The sequence below is a fragment of the Phyllobates terribilis genome, unplaced genomic scaffold, assembly GCF_046119375.1.
Source record: "Phyllobates terribilis strain yellow unplaced genomic scaffold, ASM4611937v1 Scaffold_1__5_contigs__length_1240528914, whole genome shotgun sequence".
In the NCBI taxonomy this organism is placed as follows: Eukaryota; Metazoa; Chordata; class Amphibia; order Anura; family Dendrobatidae; genus Phyllobates; species Phyllobates terribilis.
Window position 1 is genome coordinate 603,896,861 of NW_027362761.1, and position 20,259 is coordinate 603,917,119.

The window sequence follows — 20,259 nt, forward strand, 5'->3', positions numbered from 1 at the left end:
ATTGATGGGTACATTATATTTTTATTTATGGTAAATTATTATTATTTTTTTTTTATATATTTTTACAATTTATTTATTTATTTTTTTTTTCACTTTCTGAAAGTTTTTTTATTTTGTCCCACTCTGGGACTTTCACTTTTTCTATTCTCGTCGCCTGCATAGCACAGGAATGGAGCACCATCCCTGTGCCATGCAGGCAGTCAGTGCTGCACAATGAGAAGATTGTTTTGCGCATGACCAAAGAATCTACCTGCTGTCTGGTGACCTGGATGTTGTCATGACGACATCGGGTCGTCATGGCAACACCCGGGAAGCCGCGGCAGACATCGCTGGAGGCCGGAAGAGGAGGTGAGTATACCGATCACCTCCCCTTAGCCACCGCAATGCTGCGATCGACTTCGATCGCAGCACTGCGGAGGTTAATGTGCCGGGAGCGGTGCGGGACCGCTCCCTGCACATAGTACCGGGTGTCAGCTGTGACAATCAGCTGACACCCGGCGGCGATCGCGCCCGCACAGCCTGTGTGCGCGCGATCGCGATGATGTACTAATATGAGTCAGGCTCTTAAGTCCCAGGGCACAGACGCGTATTAATACGTCATGGGCTGTAAAGGGGTTAAGCACATAATTAAAAGAGAGTCTAAAGTGTGAGTTACCTGACTCCTGCCCTGAATAACGGCGGAGTGAAATAACTCCACACACTTAACATCTTTAACCATCAGATAAAGTGTACAGTGAGGAAAGGACAGACATACATCAGGGAGTATTGAATGGAATTCAACAGTTAACATATAGCAGAGTTAGATTAACCCTTTACCCTTGGGTCATTTTTCGTTTTTGAGTTTTCGTTTTTTGCTCCCTTTCTTGCCAAAGCCATAACATTTTTATTTTTCAGTCGGGACAAGTTGTACTTTTGAACGATATCACTGGTTTTACCATATCGTGTACTGGAAAACGGGAAAAAAAATTCCAAGTGCAAAAAAAATGCAATTCTACAGTTGTTTGTTTGTTTCTTTACCACGTTCACTGAATGCTAAAACTGACTTGCCATCATTATTCTCCAGGTCTTTACGAGTTTGTAGATACCAAACATGTATAGGTTCTAGTAATGAGCGAGCACTAAAATGCTCGGGTGCTCGAAGCTCGGGTCGAGCACATTGGAATACTCGGGTGCTCGACCCGAGCAACGAGCCCAATGTAAGTCTATGGGAAACTCGAGCATTTTTCTGGCGGTCCCCCCCAGCGGTCTGCAGAAGGTCAAAAATTTGAATTTTTATGCCCTTAAATCTGAGAGATATGTCACACAAAATAATTAATAAATAACATTTGCCACATGTCTACTTTACATCAGCACAATTTTGGAACCAAAATTTTTTTTATTGGCGAGCTATAAAGGTTAAAAGTTGACCAGTGATTTCTCATTTTTCCAACAAAATTTACAAAACCATTTTTTTAGGGACCACATCATATTTAAAGTCACTTTGAGGGGTCTTTATGACAGAAAATACCCAAAAGTGACACCATTCTAAAAACTGCACCCCTCAAGGTGCTCAAAACCACATTCAAGAACTTTATTAACCCTTCAGGTGCTTCACAGGAATTTTTGGAATGTGGAAGAAAAAAATTAACATTTAACTTTTTTCACAAAAATGTTACTTTAGACCCAATTTTTTTTATTTTCACAGGGGTAACAGGAAAAAATGGACCCCAAAATTTGTTGTGCAATTTCCCCTGGGCACGCAGATACCCCATATGTGGGGAAAAACCACTGTTTGGGTGCACGGCAGGGCTCGGAAGGGAAGGAGCGCCATTTGACTTTTTGAATGTAAAATTTGGTTGAATAATTAGCGGACGCCATGTTGCATTTGGGGAGCCCCTGATGTGCCTAAACAGTGGAAACCCCTCACAAGTGACACCATTTTGGAAACTAGACCTCTCAGGGAACTTATCTAGATGTGTGGTGAGCACCTTGAACCCCCAGGTGCTTCACAGAAGTTTATAACATTGAGCCGTAAAAATAACATTTTCACATTTTTCCCACAAAAATGTTTTTTAGCCCCCACTTTTGCATTTTCATAAGGGTAACAGAAGAAATTGCACTATGCAGTTTGTTGTGTAATTTCTCCTGAGTTAGCAGATACCCCATATGTGGGGGAAAACCACTGTTTGGGCGCGCGGCAGGGTTCAGAAGGGAAGGAGCGCCATTTGACTTTTAGATTGTAAAAATGGAGAAAATGGACCCCAAAAACTTTTGTGCAATTTCTCCTGAGTATGCCAATACTCCATATGTGGGGAAAATGCAGTGTTTGGGCGCACGGCAGAGTTCAGAAGGGAAGGAGCACTGTGTGACTTTTTGAACGCAAAATCGGCTGGAATCGAGAGCGGGCGCCATGTCGCGTTTGGAGAGCCCCTAATGTGCCTAAATAGTTGAAACCCCCCATGTGACCCCATTTTGGAAACTACACCACTCAAGGATTTTATGAAGGGGTATAGTGAACATTTTGAACCCAGAGGTACGACACAGAATTTGATGACATTAGGTTATCATATTGAATAAGTTGTCATTAGTCTTGAGCGCAAGTGCTCGCTACTTGAGTTTGCATCGGGTAGTCAGGTATGCACCATGTATCACGGGTGCTCAAGTGAAATGCTCGAGTCCCCGCCCGCATGTTTCACGGTTATTAGACACCCAAAAAAACATGCGGGGATCGCTCGTGCATGGCAGACAATCCCCGCAAGGTTTTTTTGGCCGCGAAGCATATGGGGCAGAGACTCGAGCACCCGCGATACTCAATGCATACCCGAGCACCCGATGCAAACTCAAGTAGCGAGCACTTGCGTTCAACACTAGTTGCCATATCGTCATCTTTTCTTTTTTTTTTTTTACTTTTGAAAAAAAAAACAACCCTAACATTAGCACAACCCTAACCCCAACCCCAGCCCTAGCGTTTATTTTTTACGACCTTCCTCGTGCGGTATAAGTGGTTAGACGACCTTATTCTTCGGGTCGGTGTGATTAAAGAGATACCAGAATGATATCGGGTTTTTATGACTGACAGCTGTCACACACTAAAAGACATATTTTGTAAAATCTAGTTTTTGCATCGCCATATTTTGAGAGCTTTAATTTTTCCATATTTTGGCCGACAGAGTCATGTGACGGCTTGTTTTTTGCGGGAAGAGTTGACGTTTTTATTGGTGCCATTTTCAGGCATGTGACATTTTTTGATCACTTTCTATTCCAGCTTTTGGGAGGCAGAATAAACAAAAAACAACAATTCAGGAATTGTGTTTTTTTTATTCTGCTCCACGTGTGGTAAAATTGATAAGGCAGCTTTATTCTTCGGGTCAGTACGTTTACAGCGGTACCACATTTATATTGTTTTTCTATGTTTTGGCGCTTTTACACAATAAAAGCTATTTTATAGAAAAAATAATTTTTTTGCATCGCTTTATTCTGAGAGCTATAACTGTTTGATTTTTTGGATGATGGAACTGTATTGCGGCTTGTTTTTTGCGGGACGAGATGACGTTTTCAGCGGTACCATTTTTATTTATATTCGTCTTTTTGATCGATTGTTATTCCATTTTTTGTTTGGCGGTATGATGATAAAGCATAGTTTTTTGCTTAGTTTTTTATTTTTACCGTGTTCACTGAAGGGGATAACTAGTGGGACAGTTTTATAGGTCAGGTCGTTACAGACGCAGAGATACCAAATATATGTACTTTTATTTTGTTTTTTTCATAATAATATTTATTGATGGGTACATTATATTTTTATTTATGGTAAATTATTATTATTTTTTTTTTTTTATATTTTTACAATTTATTTATTTTTTTTTTTTTTTCACTTTCTGAAAGTTTTTTTACTTTGTCCCACTCTGGGACTTTCACTTTTTCTATTCTCGTCGCCTGCATAGCACAGGAATGGAGCACCATCCCTGTGCCATGCAGGCAGTCAGTGCTGCACAATGAGAAGATTGTTTTGCGCATGACCAAAGAATCTACCTGCTGTCTGGTGACCTGGATGTTGTCATGACGACATCGGGTCGTCATGGCAACACCCGGGAAGCCGCGGCAGACATCGCTGGAGGCCGGAAGAGGAGGTGAGTATACCGATCACCTCCCCTTAGCCACCGCAATGCTGCGATCGACTTCGATCGCAGCACTGCGGAGGTTAATGTGCCGGGAGCAGTGCGGGACTGCTCCCTGCACATAGTACCGGGTGTCAGCTGTGACAATCAGCTGACACCCGGCGGCGATCGCGCCCGCACAGCCTGTGTGCGCGCGATCGCGATGATGTACTAATATGAGTCAGGCTCTTAAGTCCCAGGGCACAGACGCGTATTAATACGTCATGGGCTGTAAAGGGGTTAAGCACATAATTAAAAGAGAGTCTAAAGTGTGAGTTACCTGACTCCTGCCCTGAATAACGGTGGAGTGAAATAACTCCACACACTTAACATCTTTAACCATCAGATAAAGTGTACAGTGAGGAAAGGACAGACATACATCAGGGAGTATTGAATGGAATTCAACAGTTAACATATAGCAGAGATAGATTAACCCTTTACCCTTGGGTCATTTTTCGTTTTTGAGTTTTCGTTTTTTGCTCCCTTTCTTGCCAAAGCCATAACATTTTTATTTTTCAGTCGGGACAAGTTGTACTTTTGAACGATATCACTGGTTTTACCATATCGTGTACTGGAAAACGGGAAAAAAAATTCCAAGTGCAAAAAAAATGCAATTCTACAGTTGTTTGTTTGTTTTTTTACCACGTTCACTGAATGCTAAAACTGACTTGCCATCATTATTCTCCAGGTCTTTACGAGTTTGTAGATACCAAACATGTACAGGTTCTAGTAATGAGCGAGCACTAAAATGCTCGGGTGCTCGAAGCTCGGGTCGAGCACATTGGAATACTCGGGTGCTCGACCCGAGCAACGAGCCCAATGTAAGTCTATGGGAAACTCGAGCATTTTTCTGGCGGTCCCCCCCAGCGGTCTGCAGAAGGTCAAAAATTGCCCAAATCGATGGGAACGGAGCTCAATTAAACATCAGGCAGGTAGAATATATAGGCAGGCAGGGTATATAGGAGGGTGCATGAAAAACATAGCAGGGCAATTGGAACACAGTAGTGCCCTCGATTTTCATGCACCCATCTCTTTAAAAAAGCCGGCCGGCAATTCATCAGCGGCATACACCGGTACCCGACAATTTAGAACAGAAAGAATAGAGCATCACACATAGATTAGATAGATAAAAACAGGTCAGTCACATATATAATAAGTACAGTGACAGTGTTGGTTACTGTACTTGTCATTTAGTGTTAAAATAAAGGATTTATTTAAAAAACAATTGGCGTGGGGTTCCCCGTAATTTTAGTCTCTAGCGGAGGTTAAGCAGACAGCTGGGGCAGATGTTTGAAGCCTGGGAAGGGGATAATACCCACGGAGCTTCCCAGGCTACTAATATCAGCCCCCAGCGGAATACCTAGCCTTTACTAGCTCTTAAATTGGGGGACCCAAAAAAAAATGACGTGGGGTCCCCCTATTTTAATACCTAGCAAAGGCTAGGCAGACAGCAAGGGGCTGATATTAATAGCCCAGGAAGGTGCCATGAATAGTGGCCCCCCTCCCAGGCTAGAAACACCAGCCGTCAGCCGCCCCAGAAATGGCGCATCCATACGATGTGCCGATTCTGGCACTTAGCCTCGCTCTTCCCACTGCCCTGTAGTGGTGGCAGTGGGGTAATAGGGCTGGGGTTGATGTCAGCTGATGTCTATAAGACACTCCCATTACTAACTATGGCTGTGACGGCATCCAGATGAGCAGAGTTCATGTCCAATGAACTCAGCTCACCTCATGCACGTCACTGACAGCGTGGGAGAATTCTCCTGCGCATGCGGTGAGCGTGAGAGAATTCTCCTGTGCTCACTGCAAGCTCAGGAGAATTCTCCCATGCTGTCAGAGACGTGCATGAGGTGAGCTGAGTTAATTGGACATGAACTCGGCTCATCTGGATGCCGTCACAGCCAGACACTGAGGAGCGCAAGCATGCCTGTGCTTCTCAGTGTCTGCGGCATGGCAAGCTGGATGGCAGCTTTCGGCTGCGATCCAGCCTGTCATGTGAATGTAGCAGAGCTGAAGCTGTCCTGGGAACCATGGAAAGGTAAGGATGAGGTTGCTTTATTATTTTACTTTTATTGCAGAAGACATTGGCTTCAGCTGGAATGGGCGTAATGGTAAGTATGGTTTAATTTAGAACATTAAAGAATTGTGTGTCTATTTCAATTAAAGGACTTTATTCTGGGTGTTTGTGTTTTTTTTAACTTTCACTATGGGGTTAGTAATGTGGGTGTCTTATAGATGCCTCTCCATTACTAATCTGGGCTTGATGTCAGCTGGCATTATAAGGTGACATCAACCCCAGCCCTATTACCCCACTGCCACCACTACAGGGCAGTGGGAAGAGCGAGGCTAAGTGCCGGAATTGGCGCATCCTATGGATGCGCCATTTCTGGGGCGGCTGACGGCTGGTGTTTCCAGCCTGGGAGGGGGCCAATATTCATGGCACCCTTCCTGGGCTATTAATATCAGTCCCCAGCTGTCTGCCTAGCCTTTGCTAGCTATTAAAATAGGGGGACCCCACGTCATTTTTTTGGGGGGTCCCCCATTTTAATAGCTGGTAAAGGCTAGGTATTCAGCATGGGGCTGATATTAGTAGCCTGGGAAGCTCCGTGGGTATTACCCCCTTCCCAGGCTTCAAACATCTGCCCCAGCCGTCTGCTTAACCTCCATTAGAGACTAAAATTACGGGGAATGTTCCAGATAAAAAAATATTAAAACACTGCGTCTGATTTCTTAAAACTCTGCAAGGAATTCTCACAAGGACCGTGCAAGTTTTCAGTGACCGGAATGATTGCTCAATCCAGCCACTGATGTTCTGTAATATCCCACTGCTGCAACCAATTTGTCAGGTATTCCACAGTGACGACACCAGGGAGATCACACAATATCTCTCCGTTGCTATCACTCTGTCAGGATTTCGTCAGGGATCCGCGATCACACGGTCCCCACTACTCACTACGGAGCTATCGGCAACCGACCAGTGAGTGTATGGCGACACACCTCCGGATTCCTTCTCATAGAATATGTGTATAAGCCCCCCATATGGTCACTGTCAGCTTCACAATAGCCCGATTATTAATATTATTCACTGCCACCACCGTCCAGATTTGAAATATAATACAGGCCTGGGCGGACGCCTGCATTCTGGTAGTGTATGGCTTCGGGGGAGGGAACGATTACAGCACAAAAGAAACAGGACTATTACATTTATTACAAAAGGGAAGCAGTGTTTAGGAAAAATATACAAGATTTTACAAAAGTGGACAATACAATACATAAGCAGTTACACAGGATTAAAGAAGACTTACTATACGTTCGCAGTGACCACTCAATATAGCTGGAGGGGAGCTCTCCTATGATTTGACTGTTATTAAACAGGATCCATTGCTATAATAAATATAACTCCCGCAATGAATACTACTCCAACCTCAGCAGACTATTTTATGCTGAAGGGAGAGGCCTGCCCAAACCCCCCTGGATGACATCACGTGGGCTGGTCTCCAGCCTGCACATTTTCATTAAAATATTTGCTTTTTGTGATAAATTATCATGGGTTGATCATAGAGACCCGACAGTGATACCATATTTTCTATTATGATTTTACCTTTCTCCAGAGACCACACACGATATAGAGACTTTTGCGCCACAGAAAAAATAAAAATAAATGTCTCATATGGCTGCAGGGATAAAAAAAACAAAAATTATAAAAAAAAAAAAGAATAGGTTGAGTTCTATGATTATTCATGGCTCAGGAGTCCAGTCAGTTAGTGATTGACAGCTATTATTGCATACACCCAACTCAGGGAAGATATGGAAATATTGAGGACCAGAGATTCTTTGCCCATAAATCCACATCATTTGCTGAGCACCTCCTGTTTATAAGAGGCTTCCCACAGATCAGCCACTGTTCTCAGTACAGATTCCTTTGCTCCGCTTAAAGGGAAGCTGTCAGGTCAGATAACGCTATAAACATGCAGATAATATCGTTATGAAGGTGCCCGGCCGCAGCACTAAAACGGCCGCACCCAGGAAAAAATGAACGTCACTCCTCCCAGAAGCCACCGGGTTTCAGTCACACAGAGGCGCCGGCGTGGCTACAGTCACACAGACGGGCCAGCGCGGCCACAGTCACACAGACGTGCCAGCGCGGCCACAGTCACGCAGACAGGCCAGCGCGGCCACAGTCACGCAGACGGGCCGGCGCGGCCACAGTCACACAGACGGGCCGGCGTGGCCACAGTCACGCAGACGGGCCGGCGCGGCCACAGTCACACAGACGGGCCGGCGTGGCCACAGTCACCGCTGGCAGCACCGTGAGCGACAGCTGTAACTGCGCCCCGACACTGAGTGACGGTCGCTCTGTACTGATGCACTGCTGAGCCGGCTGTCAGTTTCACTCCCGGGCGCAGTCACAGCTGTCGCTCAGTGCTGGGTACGAGTTAAATGGTACGATTATTTTTTTTTTTTTGCATTTCCTATATATGAGACATATTTGTGGCAATGTGTATTGGTGTAAAATTAAATATTTTATTTGATTGCTAATATACTTTGTTATGGATGTTTTATCATTTTTGTGTATATATATTTTATATAATGAGACTAATATGATTATATGAATTTGTGGTTTTCTTCATTTTTTATTTTATTGTGATGTCATGTCCTTGTTTTTTTCTATATAAATGTTGTATTTCTATGTGATTACCCACAATTGACAAAAGCTCTGGAGGAGCTGAAACGTTTTGCAGGTTTGCTGATGTAAAATATATGATTGACTACAGGTGAGTGCCGGGATCTCTTTCCTTTCCCTCTCCATTACTAACCTGAGGTCTTGAAGACAGCTGTGTTTTTTGACAAATCACAGCTATCATCAACCCTAACCACCATTACCCCAATTGCCACCGCACCAGGGCAATCGTGAAGAGCCGTGCAAAGCACCTGAATTGGTGCGCCATTTCTGAGGCGGCTGAGGGCTGGTAATTTTAAGCTGGGAAGGGCCCAATAACCGAGGACCTTCCCACCCTGATAATATCCGCTCACAGCTGTCTGCTTTACCTTTGCTGGTTATCAAAAATAGGGAGGACTCCACATCGCTTTTTTAATTTATTAGCTAAACACAAGTACAGTAAACTACACACACGGCACTAATTATATATCTCACGGATATCTATCATCTATCTCGATCTTTGCAGAATAGAAATGACAGATATTTAGGTGTTAGATGTGCAATCTATTCCGGCACGTGTCACACAGACGTGTGTGCGGATGTCACACTTTGTCATCTGTGTACAGGACATATTGATGTCCGAGCTGCCAGCAAAAAACGGACATGTCCGGTCTGCGTGCACATGTGCACAGCCTATAGGTTATAATGGGTGTACGTATGTGTCTCCGGAACTAAGGAGTACGAGCACTTTTAGTATGAATTACCAGTAGGTGGCGTGACCACTTAAAGTGCCTAGGGCAGCATGAATGCCAGATAAGGCCCTGAGCACAGCCCTAATAAAGTCATTAGAGCTGCAGATAAAGGGGGTTCGATTACAGCTCTGGATAGTGGGTTGTATGAGCCGGAGGTTATGAACATGGATGACGATACTAATATATGCCGCACTCTTGATGGAGATCATACTAATTCTTTCAATACCCCCTTACATTGTCTTTTGGAGGAGGGTTTGGCATTGGGTGTACTTAATGCCAAACAAATAGAAAGATTAAAGGAAAATCACCCACAATGTCCAATATTTCATACATTACCGAAAACGCACAAAGAAGGAAACATCCATCAGTCTAGAGTTACATTCAATACTGGCTGCAGTGACGATTCCTATAATATAGTGAATATTACCAGAAAACATTTACCTATGTTATACACTGAGAAGGATCCAGCAACAAGAAACCCAACTGACACGTGGATGACAAACACCAAAGGTTTCATTGAATGTGGGAGAAATAAATGTGGTTTGTGCAAGTCTGTGAACAAAGCAAAAATGTCTGCATCTACTAAACATAATAAATTACAAACCAAAAAGAAAAAAAACCCATAAAAGTTAACTTTTATTAGATTAGATTAAAAGTATAAACTAAATAGTACACAAACACTATCCTTTAAAATAGGTATCTGTATATTGGGGTAGGGTGAGTATAAAGACACAGGCAAACTTTCCCCTGGATACCCTGGAAAGGCTGTGCCCTGCCTACCAGCGGGTGGTTAACACCTTAGAGAGATGTGTTGGTGCCCCCCGCTCCACGTCGCTGACCCTTATTCCCTTATTGATCCTAAATTAGCCTATACACACATACAAATGTATAAAAATGAGTGGATGTAGAGTCCAGATTCTGGTAAAGGCTATACCAAGCTGAGTTGATTATAGAAAAAATAATATGTTATCAGTCTCTCCCATATGAAAAAAGGGGATTGGTATAGTAGAATACACACTAGTAGATGTAATCAGTGTTATTAATCAGTAAATATGTTCAGGTACATATCACTCAAATTTTAAGCACTAATCTTTAAAAAGCAGCACAATACACAATCACAATACAAAAAAAGAAAAGTACAATAGTGCTATTAGTTGTGTAGGCCATAAAGATAAACCTCAAAAAAGGTCTCAAGAGACCATGCAGTCATCACACCAAGTTATAACACAATAATGCCACTAATTATACCAGAAAATAGGTCAGATGTTACAATATTAACAATAGTTCTGTTTCAACGCGTTACTCCCCCTCCTGGTGTAGGGTTCATCAGGGGACTATTAGCTCGATGAATATTGGTATTCCCTTTTTGGGCCATATTAGCCCTTAGGAACGCAGTGTTCAATTTTATATTGTATGGAACTTGCTCTGTGTCCTATAAAAAACAAGCTTTAAGTGACTTCCCTTCTTTTAATTGCTTTTTCTCTAGTGTGCTCTATGGCATCGGCGCATCTTAGACATCATGTGGAGCGCATTTCCATTTCCCTTTACTTGCGTACCGGAAGCTATGCTATCTGGAACGCATTTAGCGTTCCACACCAATCGCGCACTGGAAGTTGCGTCATTTAAGCGCTTCACATCATTCGTGCACCGGAAGTAACGTCCTGTGGAGCACATTTTGCGTTCCACAGTATTCAGCGCACCGGAAATGACGTCAACATGCGTTCCAACTGGTTCTGGATGGATTATCCTTTAACCTACTGCCTCCTCTGGTGCATTCCATGCCTCAGTTCATGAATTGGCGTGCACCAGTAGCTATATGAACTGAAGGTGCATACCTATACACGGGCTTGGACATTTGTGGACTGTGAGACACATTGGTGTCTCTCCTTTCCCCTTAACATGGTCCCCTGATGAACCCTACACTAGGAGGGGGAGAAACGCGTTGGAACGGAACTATTGGTACTTGTGGTACCATGGATGTGCATTTCTGGATATATTGGCTACAGGCTACATCATCCCATATCCGGAGACTATCTGATCTGGGTAACGCTGAATCTATGGACAACAGATAAGTCCTTTGTTTTGACTAGTTGTAACATAAAACTAGACACTGATGGTGTATTATATAATATTAGGACCGACATGGTTCTTTATCTTGGCCACTTTGAATATATAATGCTTTAGTTATACCTTGTTAATATTGTAACATCTGACCTATTTTCTTGTATATTTAGTGGCATTATTGCGTTAGAATTTGGTGTGATGACTGCATGGTCTCTTGAGACCTTTTTTGAGGTTTATCTTTATGGCCTACACAACTAATAGCACTATTGTACTTTTCTTTTCTTTTGTATTGTGATTGTCTATTGTGCTGTTAGGAAGCAACACTGATTAACAATCAATTTCACATGCTGTTGTGCAAATGGAATAGACAATAGATGGAAATTATTGGCAATTATCAAGACACCCTCAATAAAGGAGTGGTTCTGCAGGTGGAGACCACAGACCACATCTCAGTACCAACACTTTCTGGCTGATGTTTTGGTCACTTTTGAATGTTGGTTGTGCTTTCACACTCGTGGTAGCATGAGACGGACTCTACAACCCACAGACGTTGCTCAGGTAGTGCAGCTCATCCAGGATGGCACATCAATGCGAGCTGTGGCAAGAAGGTTTGCTGTGTCTGTCAGCGTAGTGTCCAGAGGCTGGAGGCGCTACAAGGAGACAGGCCAGTACACCAGGAGACATGGAGGGGGCCGTAGGAGGGCAACAACTCAGCAGCAGGACCATTACCTCCGCCTTTGTGCAAGGAGGAACAGGAGGAGCACTGCCAGAGCCCCGCAAAATGACCTCCAACCGACCACAAATGTGCTTGTGTCTGCACAAACAGTTAGAAACCAACTCCATGAGGGTGGTATGAGAGCCCGACATCCACAGATGGGGGCTGTGCTCACAGCCCAACACCATACAGGACGCTTGGCATTTGCCACAGAACACCAGGATTGGCAAAGTCGCCACTGGCGCCCTATGCTCTTCACAGATGAAAGCAGGTTTACACTGAGCACATGTGACAGACGTGACAGAGTCGGGAGACGCCGTGGAGAGCGATCTGCTGCCTGCAACATCCTTTAGCATGACCGGTTTGGCAGTGGGTCAGTAATGGTGTGGGGCGGCATTTCTTTGGAGGGCCGCACAGCCCTCCATGTGCTCGCCAGAGGTAGCCTGACTGCCATTAGGTACCGAGATGAGATCCCCAGACCCCTTGTGAGACCATATGCTGGTGCGGTTGGCCCTGGGTTCCTCCTAATGCAGGACAATGCCAGACCTCATGTGGCTGGAGTGTGTCAGCAGTTCCCGCAAGATGAAGGCATTGAAGCTATGGACTGGCCCACCTGTTCCCCAGACCTGAATCCGATTGAGCACATCTGAGACATCATGTCTCGCTCCATCCACCAACGTCACGTTGCACCACAGACTGTCCAGGAGTTGGCTGATGCTTTAGTCCAGGTCTGGGAGGAGATCCCACAGGAGACCATCCGCAACCTCATCAGGAGCATGCCTAGGCATTGTAGGGAGGTCATAGAGGCACGTGGAGGCCACACACAATACTGAGCCTCATTTTGACTTGTTTTAAGGACATTACATCAAAGTTGGATCAGCCTGCAGTGCGGTTTTCCACTTTAATTTTGGGGGTGACTCCAAATCCAGGCCTCCATTGGTTAATAAATTTGATTTCCATTGATGATTTTGTTGTCAGCACATTCAACTTTGTACAGAACAAAGTATTCAATGAGAATATTTCATTCATTCAGATCTAGGATTTGTTACTTGAGTGTTCCCTCTATTTTTTTGAGCAGTGTATATATATATATATATATTTACCCTATCACCCTACCCCAATATACAGATACCTATTTTAAAGGATAGTGTTTGTGTTAATATAATCTAATAAAAGTTAACTTTTAAGGGGTGTTCATTTCTTTTTGGTTTGTAACACATGTACCTACCCCACTTTCTATATTTTGCCTTGGGCATTAGGTTGTTGTGTCTAAACATAATAAACCCTATAATATTGGACATCTCATTAGTTGTAGCTCCACAAGTCATTGACACCATACAATGTGAAGCTTGTCTACTGCAATATGTGGGGTGCACGGTAAGAACCTCAAGTCACTGCATTGGGGAACACATTAGGGACGTTCTTGGCCCCACAACACGTAATACATCTGCAGCATCACAACATCTCATACAACACAATAGGGATTTAATCACTCTACAGTTGTGGGTATTGAATATGTCACCAGACCAGCTAAGGGAGGAGATTGGTATAAAAAGTACACCCCAGAGAAGCCTTGTGGATTCTGGAATTGGACTCCAGATTCCCCAGTGGTATGAATCTTCATTCAGATCTTGCATCCAGGGAGACTCATTAGCGCCACTATATACCATTTTGACAAGATTTGATTTATATATAAAAGATTTCCCACATTCTAAACATGAATATGGCTTCTCTCCTGTGTGACTTCTCTCATGTTGCACATGAGTTGACTTTTTTGTAAAGCATTTCCCACATTTTGAACATGAATACGGCTTCTCTCCTGTGGGAGTTCTCTGATGTGTAACAAGATGTGATTTATCTGTAAAGCACCTTCCACATTGTAAACATGAATACGGCTTTTCCCCTGTGTGAATTATTTGATGTTTATCAAGCTCTGATTTACTTCCAAAACATTTCCCACATTCTGAACAAGAAAGCGGCTTTTCTCCTGCATGAATTTTCTCATGTGCAGAAAGATTTGATTTATTTATAAAAGATTTCCCACATTCTGGACATGAATACGGCTTCTCTCCTGTGTGACTTCTCTCATGTGTCACAAGTCTTGATTTATCTGTAAAGCATTTCTCACAGAATGAACATGAAAACGGCTTTTCTCCTGTGTGAATTCTGTGATGTTTAACAAGATCTGATTTACTTCTAAAATATTTCCCACATTGTCAACATGAAAATGGCTTCTCTCCTGTATGAATTCTCTGTTGTATAATAAGACTTCCTTTACCTGTGAAGGACTTTCCACATTCCGAACATGAATACGGCTTTTCTCCTGTATGAATTCATTGATGTTTAACAAATTGTGATTTATCTGGAAAGCACCTTCTACATTGTAAACATGAAAAAGGTTTTTCCCGTGTGAATTCTTTGATGTTTAACAAGATTTGATTTATATATAAAAGATTTCCCACATTCTGAACATAAAAATTGCTTCTCTCCTGTATGAATTTTCTGATGGTCACTAAGATTCCCTTTCTTTATAAAGCATTTCCCACATTCTGAACATGAATACGGCTTTTCTCCTGTGTGAATTTTTTCATGTGCAATAAGAGTCCCTTTAAGTTTGAAGAACCTCCCACATTCCGAACATGAAAATGGCTTCTCTCCTGTGTGAATTCTCTGATGTGTAATAAGATTCCCTTTATCTGTAAAACATTTCCCACATTCTGAACATGAATACGGCTTTTCTCCTGTGTGAATTTTCTGATGTCTAATAAGAATCCTTTTATCTATAAAGCATTTCCCACATTCAGAACATGAAAATGGCTTCTCTCCTGTGTGAACTCGCTCATGTCTAACAAATCTTGATTTATATGTAAAGCATTTCCCACATTCTGAACAGGAGTATGGCTTCTCTCCTTTGTGTTTTCTTTGTGTTAAAGAATCTGAGCTTTTAGTAAATTGCTTGTCACACTGAAATCGTATATCCACTGGGTCACCTGGAATTGTGGTAACAATGCGAGATTGCTCAGGAGAGGGTTCCTCATGATCAGGAGGATTATAAGAAAGTGAAGTGATGTGAAGTCCAGGAGGTGCAGGAAGGGTAATGAGGTTTTCTCCATTAGAGTGCTCCCAGATATCTTCTTTTTTACAATTTAGTGATGAACCGTTATTCTCACAAGGATTTCCTATCAGGATGAAAGATAAATTAGATGTGATGTTTATCTTCAACACAAAAGAGATTTCTGAATGTATTTTATGAAGCTCACAATGAAAACATTAGTCAGTGAAAGTGTCGGGGTAAAAGAGAATATATATATTTGTAACTTTTATACTTTTGTAACTTTCATACGCTTTTTTGCTAATGTACTAACCACCATTTTGTGTCTTATAACAATAAGCTTTCCTTGCTACGTAATACTCAAATCGAAACTTAAACTAAGACAGTTCCAGTGTTGCCAAGACTTATTTCAGAGAAACGAAACAAGATTATAAGCTGACGGCTGCAATATCTGCCCAGAGACTGAGATAAGGAGATGTGGACCAATCAGGAGTGGTCAGACACTGGACTTTCATGACTTACCCGCTCCGGACAACCCCTTTCCCCTCCCCATTATGTAGTGTATTTAGTTTTGTGTATGTAGGAATAAACACAGAACATTGCTGAGAACGTTGTCTGTAGTAGTCTTCTGAGCGTGCTCTGAGTTTGAACCAGCTTGTTGTCTGACTCATTCTTTGAATGGTTGACCCATGCTCATAGCATAAATTTGGAGTGACTGGAGGACGAGTGGAATGTCATCACGACCCTCACAAATGGCGCTCAACGTGCGGCGTGGCTAGCGGTACGCCGCCCTCCCGGACCCATATCGCTGATTTCCCTGGTGGTGACCGCGGTGGCTGAATTTGAGGCCTGATCAACCTCCATCGAACACTGTAAGTTGAGATATATATAATATATATGTTTCACTTGCCTGTGTGTCAGCCGCAGCGGTTCCTGTTGGGTTGTCAGGTTGGATCTGGGTGGGTGATCGGTCGAGTGGTGAGACCTCAGGCGTCCCGCACCACGTCCTGAACCAGCAAGTGTTAAAACGAGTGACGTCGCATGCCTGCGCGTGCTCGTGTGCACACCACCTCCTCCTCCCCCGGTCACTGTACTTTTCTTAGATAGCTGCCTCCCGTAACTAATAGTCGAGGTTTCAAAGCATTCCTGAATTGTAATGCAAGGGAGAAAGAATCTGTGACGAATTGAGGAGTGCTCTTCGTCTAACACAGAGACTGCTGTAAAGTCAAGGTTAGGAAACAGTGTATTGAGGTGTCTCTACACTGTCGGGTGGTGCTGTGGTAGGAAAGGAGATAGATTGAGGTGTCTCTCTATCTCATCAGTGTATTGAGGTGTCTCTACACTGTCGGGTGGTGCCGTGGTAGGAAAGGAGATAGATTGAGGTGTCTCTCTATCTCATCAGTGTATTGAGGTGTCTCTACACTGTCGGGTGGTGCCGTGGTAGGAAAGGAGATAGATTGAGGTGTCTCTCTATCTCATCAGTGTATTGAGGTGTCTCTACACTGTCGGGTGGTGCCGTGGTAGGAAAGGAGATAGATTGAGGTGTCTCTCTATCTCATCAGTGTATTGAGGTGTCTCTACACTGTCGGGTGGTGCCGTGGTAGGGAAGGAGATAGATTGAGGTGTCTCTCTATCTCATCAGTGTATTGAGGTGTCTCTACACTGTCGGGTGGTGCCGTGGTAGGAAAGGAGATAGATTGAGGTGTCTCTCTATCTCATCAGTGTATTGAGGTGTCTCTACACTGACGGGTGGTGACCTGTAGTCAGGGTGCCGTGGTGAGTCGCACTGTAAAGTCGCCATTCAAGGCTAGGAAAGGAGTTAGATTGAGGTGTCTCTCTATCTCATCAGTGTATTGAGGTGTGCTCTACACTGAGGAATGGCGACCTGTGGACTGCACCAGTGATCTGAGTCGCGACAGATCATTGCATTCTATAAGAAAATGTTGAGTATATTCAAATTTGAAAGATCTCGTAAGTTGCGGAATGCTGCTGTGGGAGTTAAGCCAATTAGTGGAGTTACGGGAAGGCAAGAAGGCAAGAAGAATGTTAGGAATTTGTATAACATGATAAGCTTATCCAGTACAGGCAGGCTTTAGTTTTCAGTGTAGAAAGAATGTGTTACACAGAAATTGGGAAAGCTGGGTGAGGACTTCTGCACCAGGCTCAGGCACATCTTAGAGTAGATGGTGCAGGGGGGAACAGAGAATGCCGAGCCTTTGTTCGGATACATGAAAGCTGCAGAATGTGATTTGTTATGTGACCCTAAATTGGCCGTAACCCCGTTGATGCCTGTCACTACACCTTTCCCTGCCCCCAAGAACAATCCCACCCCCACTCCCCCCTCCTTCCTCCAACGGCCATCTTACTACACCTTTCCCTGCCCCCAAGAACAATCCCACTTCCACTCTAACTCCTCCCTCCCACGGCCATCTTGCTACACCTCTTACTTGTTGTGGGAGGCCCGGAAAGCCCCAATCCCGCCTATATCCACTACTAGATCCGTCCGGTGCATATTACCAGCCACCAGCACAGGTGGAAAAGCCCGCAGTCCCAGAGCACCCATCTGAAACTAATGTGACACCCTCTGCTCCAGTCCACGATGCTGAGACGCTTTCCCTGTTTCCTATGGGAGTCACCCACAACCCTGGGGATATCCTCCTCAACTCCACAGAATTTCAGGCCAGACTGCTCTCCCTCCGCCAACATACTGTTACTCAAGACGATACGAAGCCAGATGAGGGATGGGCTCAAGATACTTTACCCCATACGTCTCCTATGGCATCCTTCACCCCACATCCATTACCCGTACTCCGGCCCTTGCTCCAAGCAACTGCTGAAAGAACCCCACCCCCCAGCCCCTCAGAAGTCTGGGACCCCTGCCGCTCCCGGAATCTAGTAGACCCATCAGGACGCCCTGTCACTCTGTCAATAGGCTATGGTGACATCCTTACACATCAGGTGGGGGCCATAGTCAACCCTGCAAACACCTGTATGAGCCATGTTGGAGGATTGGCTCGCAAAATTTCCCTTACTGCTGGTTCTACTCTGGCTGCAGAATGCCAGGCTCACTTAGCCGAAAACGGAGAGCTTTCAGAAGGCCATGGATTCCACAAAAGCAGGATCTCTAAGTACGTATGAATCCGGCCTAGAATACATGAAACAGTTAAAAGCCTGGGCTCAGGATCGCTTGTCAGATCAAGCTGGGTCTGTATAAGATGTTCAACAAGACCCTGATGAATCTGTGGAAAGATATGCTGCAAGACTCAGCATGCATTTTGAGGATCTCGGATACAGTCCTCACGTCAAGACGCAGGCCGCCCTGTTGGTTCAGGCCCTAGTAGATGGCCTACAAGACGCTCTCAGAGATGAAGTCCTGAGAGTACGGCCCGAGATTCGTTCTTCTTCTTTCAACGACGCGGTGGACATCGTTAAAGCTTTCCAAAAATCAATGCTAAAAATGGAAAAGGATACTAAGCCAAAGAAGAAAACCGCTCCTGCCATGGTATATCAAGCTCAAGAAAGCTACCCACCCCCTGGCAACCAACATGGAATCAAGTGGGTAATGGTTAAAGGCACAGGTGATGATACTCCTCCCACATATAGAAAACAAGACAGAAGAGATGACAAGGGACCATCTAGAAACAGAAGACAATCTCGTGATTCTGAAGGACGAATGTTGTGTTGGAAGTGTGGTAGCCTTGACCACATCCTCAGAGACTGTCCAACCCGCAGACAGTACCATGACCGGTCGTTCCGTGACGGTCCATACAACCATGGACCTTCCCGTGAACCATCTCATCCACGCCAATGACGGCCCGGTCAACCAGTGTCCACTTTCCCGGCTACGCACCCCACGGCCGCCTGTGGGACTGTCACTTTACAGGTGGACCATCAACCACTGGAGTTCCTGGTGGACACTGGGGCGGCCACATCGGTCATTTCCTCTGCACAGCTCCCTCCTTCTGTATCCCTATCACCGGATACCCTCACCTGTGTTGGGGTGGAAGGCCAACATACTTCCTCTCCACTCACAGTCCCTGTGTCTGCAGGACCGTTCACCGGAGTACTCACAAGATTCTTGGTCTCTGAAACTTGCCCTGTCAACCTGTTGGGAGCCGATCTCTTAGAGCGGATGAAGGCAACAATTACCTTCGGAAACCATGGTATGGAGCTTCTTTTGCGGGACCCTCATTCCGAACAAGGGACTGAAGACCGCTGTGTTCTTAAAGCCTTCCCTCTCATGATGATGACCATACAACCTCACTCTCTGTGGTCCAGTGGGCCAGAGGACGTCGGCCTCCTGCAGGTTCCCCCGGTCCGAGTACACCTCAAGCCTGGACACAGGTACCCACGGTTGCCACAATACCCCCTCAAGGCTGCACAAGAACAAAGCTTGGGTACCCAAATCGCTTCGCTCCTGGAATCAGGAGTCCTTGTCAGATGTGTATCTCCATGCAATACACCCCTCTTTCCTGTAAAAAAGAAAACCGTTCCGGGAGAGCCTCCAAGATACCGGTTGGTTCAGGATCTCAGAGCCGTCAATGCAGCTACCATTTTAGAAACTCCAGTGGTACCCAACCCAAACACCCTCTTGTCTCAGGTGCCTCCAACGGCCACCTTGTTTACGGTGTTAGATCTGGCCAACGCCTTCTTCAGTATACCCTTACATGAAGATTCGTGGTTTCTTTTTGCCTTCACCTTTCAAGGAGCACAGCTTACATGGACCAGGACTCCACAAGGAGCCCAGAACTCTCCTAACCAATTCACTCATTCTATGAAGTCTATTCTGGAGCCATGGGTTCAAGAGAACCCTCAGGTCACCCTTCTACAGTATGTGGATGATCTTTTACTCTGCGGCACTGAAGAAAATTTGCCAGAGATGT

The 20,259-nt window shown here is 44.5% G+C and overlaps 1 pseudogene; it reads right to left on the reverse strand.

Annotated features, from left to right (window-relative positions):
- Window positions 1-6,799: 6,799 nt before the first annotated feature.
- The window catches only part of LOC141272249 (uncharacterized), a 67,687-nt pseudogene continuing 54,227 nt past the window's right edge, over window positions 6,800-20,259 (reverse strand).